Below are 6378 nucleotides of genomic sequence, written 5' to 3'. Positions count from 1 at the left end.
AGACTCATATGAAGCCATTTTCTTGCATAACTTTTTCCTGCTTCGGCCCTACTTCCTTTATTTCACTCCCTTGTGAGCATTTCTGCCACAAATCACTCAAACAAACATACCTATTTCAAGCTCTGCTTTAGTGTGGGAAGTTGTGATACTTTTGATGTACTGATGGTTCTAGACAAATGTATAGCACACAGTCAGCAAAATGTAAGCCTTACCAAAAAGATTTGTTGTACTGGTTAATCCACCACATTTGCTTATTTAATAATGTATTTCATTTATGTAGCCTTTTATCTAGCATTTCCCTGTGTCCTAAGTTTCATGGTGGTGATTCCGAATGGCATAAGGCAGTCAGCATCGCCATCATGAGGTACTATCAGGCTTATCATGTAGACCTCCCAATAAACCAGCTCACCTGAGGAGAGTGTAATGAATGCTCCTGTTAATGGAATTGTCATCCCCTCCAACGTGCATAAACTAGAGTTCTTACCCCAAACATAATGGTTCCCTCTTTCTCTCCCCCTCTCCTCTTTCTCCCCTCTTCTCTTTTGAGAAGAGAACACAAAGGTTTAAGCTTATGAGGACTCAATGAGAAAGTATTGTCAGAGTCAGAGAGTTTTCACTTTTCTGTGTGGTGCAGCAGTATGCCTGGGGAAGAAGGGTTCCAACAGTGAAGTGTCATGCCTGCTGCCTAGCAGTGACCCACTAGTCCAGATCTCAGAGGACAGCCTTATGCAGAACTGTGGATGGGGACACACCCCCAGGGAGAAGCCAGGATCCTTGACAAACATATTTCCAAGAAGACCTTAGGCCAATAGATTGCTGCCAACCAGAACTGCTTAGGCCCAAAAGGTCAAAGACACTTTTAATGGCAAGATACCCTTCCTCTTCAAAGTGCTCTCTGTGGAAACAGCCCTGTATATCCAGGCATACCCTAACAAGAGGTGCCTGACTGAGTTCCAGTCCTGACTCAAGAGGATGCCACAACACAGCTGAAGCAGAGCATGGTGGGGATCCCAGGTCTGTGGCCTCTGCTCTGAAGAACTGCTTCTCCCACCTGATAAAGAGTGAGAATTGGTGGTGGTGGAGCAGCTTAACCTGCTGGTGAAACGAATCTCCCAGCAAGACTGTGTGGAATGCATGGCATGTTCAGACAATACTGTGCGGGCTGGCATGACACCCAAATTTGTTGATTGCCAACCCTATGTAAAATGCTCAACTACACACCTAGCCCCAGCAAGGACAGGCTGTTTATCCCAACATGGTAACCCTTATCTCTCTATCTACGAGCCTCCTGTGCCAGACTTCACTATTATGAAGACATGATTCCCTGGCTCGGTTACTGAATACAAGATCTTGGCACTAGATTCTGGCAGCATCCTTCTGATGGTCCAAGGAACAGTGACAGCTACCACACCCACAGTTCAAGCAGAAATCCCTTTGCAGCATGGTGGAGTGCTCTTCATTAGGACCAATGAGAGTGTCTCACTGAAGCTTACCATGCCCAAGGATCTGCTGGTATTCCAGGCCTGCTGTCAGTTGTAGAGACCAGTCTTTCTGCCCTCTCTGCCCATCACCTATATCCTGACCAGCTCCACCTTTCAGGTCCAACCCAACTCCTGTCCCCCTATCCCTATTGCACACTCTTTGTTGCATATTGAAATAGTAGAGTAGTGATCTTGGCATTAGTGACTCCAGAGCATGCCCAGGTTGGACCATCTTCAGGATAAGGGGTCTGTGTGAAGACTGAGGCCTGCCACTCCTGTGTACTCTCTCAACACTCCTTGCTACCTCTGAGCCAGATGCGTCTATTCAAGAGGCAACAACTCTGCTTCAGCTAACAAAACATTTGGGACCCATCATTAGGTCAGCATCCATCTGAGTGGCAGACAGGGTGATGTCTAAGAACAGGGTTCTTGCCCTGGGACTGCCTGCTCTCAGTTGCAGAAAAAGGAAGAGAAGGGAAGGGGCGGGCAGGTGGACTAATTAAGGTTACTCCCTCTAGTCAAAGTAATTAAAGATCACTTGCATCAAGGAAAAGGAAAGAAAGAACAAAAGAAAGAAAGAAAGAAGAGAGAGAGAGAGAGAGAGAGAGAGAGAGAGAGAGAGGGGGGGGGAGAGAGAGACTTTAATCAGAAACCAAACCCTGGAGACACCTAGAGTTTGGACTTCCAGACTCCAGAACACTGGAAAAAAACAACAACAAAAACAAGACTATGTTGCTTAAACCAATCAGACTTTGGTGCTTGTGAGGTAGCCTAAGAAAGCTGGCACAGAGAGGCTGAATCTGCCCCTTCTTTAGTTGTAAAGGGTGTTTTGGCATGTGTCTCGTGTATGGCTAATCTAGTAACAAAAAGAGCAGAGATACGTGGGATGTACATCTGGTCATTGGCACCAATGTCCTGGAGTTGGAGGTTTGAGCATGGACAATTCTCACTATAGCACCAGGCAGCATACAGTCTGTGTATCTCCATGGAGATTTTTCTCATCTAGTTTAAAGCAAGACATTGGAACATCTGAGTCCATAGTGGAGAAAACTTGAGAGTTCCTCCAGTGAGAAGAAAGGGGTAAAAGGAAACAGCTCTGTAAACCCTTTAGCAATGTTTACACTTTGAAAGCACAGAGGAAAGCCATCGAGGTGGCTACAAGCAATGGAGAAAGCTTACGGGCTGTGGTTATGAGGAATCCTGCAAGCAAGAGATTGGGAGGATTTGATTCTATTAACTTTACTTTCCATGGCTGAGGTTGATGCAGTCAGGACTTCAAGGAATATTGAAGCCAAAACATACCATAGAGAGAGAGGAAAACCTGGGGTCCATGTGACTGGGAAGAAGTTGTTCATAAGTGGAATTAAAGAAGATACTGGGGTGGAAGGCTGGCAAAATGGCTCTGCAGGTAAGATCAGTTATTGCTCTTACAAAGGTTCAGTTCCCAACAGTCATATGGTGGCTCGCCATTCACAACTCTAATTCCTCTGCAGGCACTACACACGCATTGCACACGTACATGCAGGCAAACACTCATACACATAAAATAAATTAAATAAATCAAAAAACAAGTTTAAGAGAAGATACTGAAAATCACTTTAGAGATTACTTTGAAGAATATATGGTACACATAGAGCACATGCCCCTAATTTCAGCACTCAGGAGACAAGGCAGGAAGACCTCTGAGTTTGAGACCAGCCTAGTCTACAGCCAGGACAGCTGGAGCTACACAAAGAAACCATGTCTCCAAAAGAGAAGAGAAAGGAATGGGAGAGGGGAAGGGAGGGAAAGGGAGGGGAGGAGAGGGGGAAGGAAGGGGAAGAGGGAGGGAAGGGGAGGGGAGAGGGAAAGGAGGGGAGGAGAGGGAAGGGGAGAGGAAAGGAGGGGAGGGGAGAGGGAGGAGAGGAGAGGAGGGAGAGGGAAGGAGAGGGGAGGAGAGGAGAGGACAGGAGAGGAGAGGGAAGGAGAGGGGAGGAGAGGAGAGGAGAGGAGAGGAGAGGAGAGGAGAGGAAAGGAAAGGAAAGGAAAGGAAAGGAAAGGAAAGGAAAGGAAAGGAAAGGAAAGGAAAGGAAAGGAAAGGAAAGGGACAGAAAGAAACTCTGTGCCATCTGGAAGCAGTTCTTGTTAGTGTCTTGAGAAGCACTCTGTGACAAAAGTCAAATGCTTTCTCATAAAGCAAAACCTCCATTTAGTGCATATTCTCAGTAAACTAATTACAAAAATGAGTGTGGTTTGTAATAACTAACATCAAATCAGCTAAGAATAATACAATCATGTTTTAACTTAGAAGTTGTGGGTAGATGCAATAAAGCTCCACTTTAAATTCAAGTTTTCAAAAACAAATGCATGTGTACTTTTTTACATTTATACAGAGCAAAAACCCACCCTGGTGGTAAGTAGTAACAACAATGTCAGTAACACCAAACTTCCAGCTGAACTGTGGTTGCAGTACCAGGCACTGTATGAATCCATCCCTACAACAGAAACACCTTCAGAGCCCATTGCCAAGCTTTCTCTCAGCAAGGTGCCATGTCATCTTTCAAATGATCTTGTTAAGGTGTTTTACTTACAAGATGACTGACTCATCCAGAGATCCAGGTTTCTTCCTTGAAAGATTCTATAATGACAGGGCTGGGTAGCTCAACAGTACAGTACTTGCCTAGCATTGCGGGGTCAAGTGCCCAGCATTTGAGAACAATAACAACAAAAAAAGATTCCATAAGTGGTCAGAGATGCTAATTCTAGGGAAAGAATTAGCCTTCCTCCTACCTTTCTCTTCCTTCTCATAGCCTTCTCCCAACACCCAGGATCCTTGAAGCCCCAAGGTCGAAAAGCCTGTCATCACTAAATATGAATGTAAGTAAGCAAAAAATGCAATGATAAATTCCGTGGATAGAAACACAGTGAAGGAACTCTTCATTATAGGGGACTGGGCTGCAAATAGGCATCTACAAGAGTTTTTGATGGTTCCAAACATATAATCAAAAGGAATACTTCAAAGCAAAAATGGAAAAAGGGAGCAGTTTCTTGCCAACCTTGACCCTTCCAGATTCAGCCTTAAAGGTTAGAAGTTCTAACCCTCCACCAAATCAAGAGGTCTAATATAGGCTGAATTCTTAAAGATCACAGGGTATGAGTGACAGTAGCATTGCTCTCATCCAAGGACTTGGGAAGGAAAAATTAACTGAAAGTAGATTGGGAAATTGTCCCCAGAATATTCATGAAGTCCCAGGCTGGGAGCAGTGGAATTCCTTTCCTTCTGTCTCCCCTTCTCAGTAGATTGCTTAGATACCAGATCTGAGCTTCCAGGACCTGTAGTCAATATGAATGGAGGTGCAGGTATCTGTGTACAAACTTCAGGTCTATGCTGTGTTAATGTTAAGTGACAGGGGGACCTGCAGTCGATATGAATGAAGATGTGGTCATCTGTTTACAAACTTCAGGTGTATTTTGTGTAAGTGTTAAGAGACAGGGTCCCTGACTCACAAAATGGTCCCTGACCATTTTTGATGTTTTCCTAACAATTTGGGTAAATATGCTAAAACCAATATGTTCAGCCAGGTGCTTAGCAAATTTAGGCTAGCGTGGGAACGAGGCTGCACAAATATCTATCCCCAGATGGAAGTATGGAGTTACAAATTAGTGCAATTCACCAGAAGAGGGATGACTACGGGAGGGCTTGAAGAGATCAAAGAGAAGGGAAATCAGAGTCACATGCCAGTTCATTAGAAAGCAAAGGGCTCATTTATTTTAGTCAAGTCAGTCTCTCTCTCTCTCTCTCTCTCTCTCTCTCTCTCTCTCTCTCTCTCTCTCTCTCTCTCTCATTATTCTTGTTTGTCTCTAAACTTCCACAAATTGTTCAGAAGCTCTGTACAGGGTGATGTGTTAAATGCTAAGGAACACTGCTCTCTCATTTCCACAAGACAGGGGAAGAACCTTATTATTATTATTGGTTTGTTTTTTGATATAAGGGTGTGTTATGGAACCTAAGATAGCATGAAAATACCTTGGCCTCCTAAATGCTGGGATTAGAGGCATAGCCAATATTCCCAACCAAAACCTTGTTTTTAATTTGTCAGGGAAGTGGGGTTAATGAGTGTATGCAGGGATACATGAGCCTATGTGTATATGTTCAGAAAACAGAGGACAGTGGATGTCTTATTATATCACATTCTTACTACCTGGAGAAAGGACCTCTTCCTGAACATGGAGCTGGGAAGATAGTTCAGCTGGTAAAATGTTTGCCTTGAAAATATGAAGAGCTAAGTTTGGTAATTAGCCAAACTTAGTGAGTGAAAAGCCAGACATGGTGTCACACATTTGTACTCCCAGAGTTTCAGAGATAGAGATGGGAGAATCCCTTGGGCTACCTGGCCTGTAATAGTGAGTCCTAGGACTCAGTGAATGATTCTGTCTCAAAAATAAGCTGAATAATTCCTGGGGAATGATACCTGAGGTTGACACCTAGGCCCCCAACACAAATAAACACACACATACACACACACACACACACACACACACACACACACACACATACATACACACACACACAACACAAGTGCATGCACACACAAAATAAATACTTACATATACATATCAAAGAAATATATTTTTGCATTATTCATCATCTCTCTACATTCCATCTATTTACTATTTCACTGAAACAATAAAATCATTTTAAATTGTAATTAACTACTGCACCAACTACTTTTTCTTTATAACCATATTACATCATTTATCTCTCTACGTATAATCATGGAAAATCACAATAATTTAGATGATTGCCTCCCAGGTTGGTCATCTTTCTCAGACACAGAATGGTGCTTATTTTTTAAATAGAAAAATTGGAATCAGGCACATTGTCAATGATGTTGTTTATAGTAACCTATATAGAAAG

At 43.3% G+C, this 6378-nt stretch overlaps 1 pseudogene; it reads left to right on the top strand.

Moving 5' to 3' along the window:
• Positions 1-359: 359 nt before the first annotated feature.
• Positions 360-1539, top strand: LOC113832248 (annotated as a pseudogene).
• Positions 1540-6378: the final 4839 nt, after the last annotated feature.

Source organism: Cricetulus griseus (assembly GCF_003668045.3).
Source record: "Cricetulus griseus strain 17A/GY chromosome 1 unlocalized genomic scaffold, alternate assembly CriGri-PICRH-1.0 chr1_1, whole genome shotgun sequence".
NCBI classification, from domain to species: Eukaryota; Metazoa; Chordata; class Mammalia; order Rodentia; family Cricetidae; genus Cricetulus; species Cricetulus griseus.
Note: the sequence above shows the minus strand (reverse complement) of the source record. Positions and strands in the feature narration are given on the sequence as shown.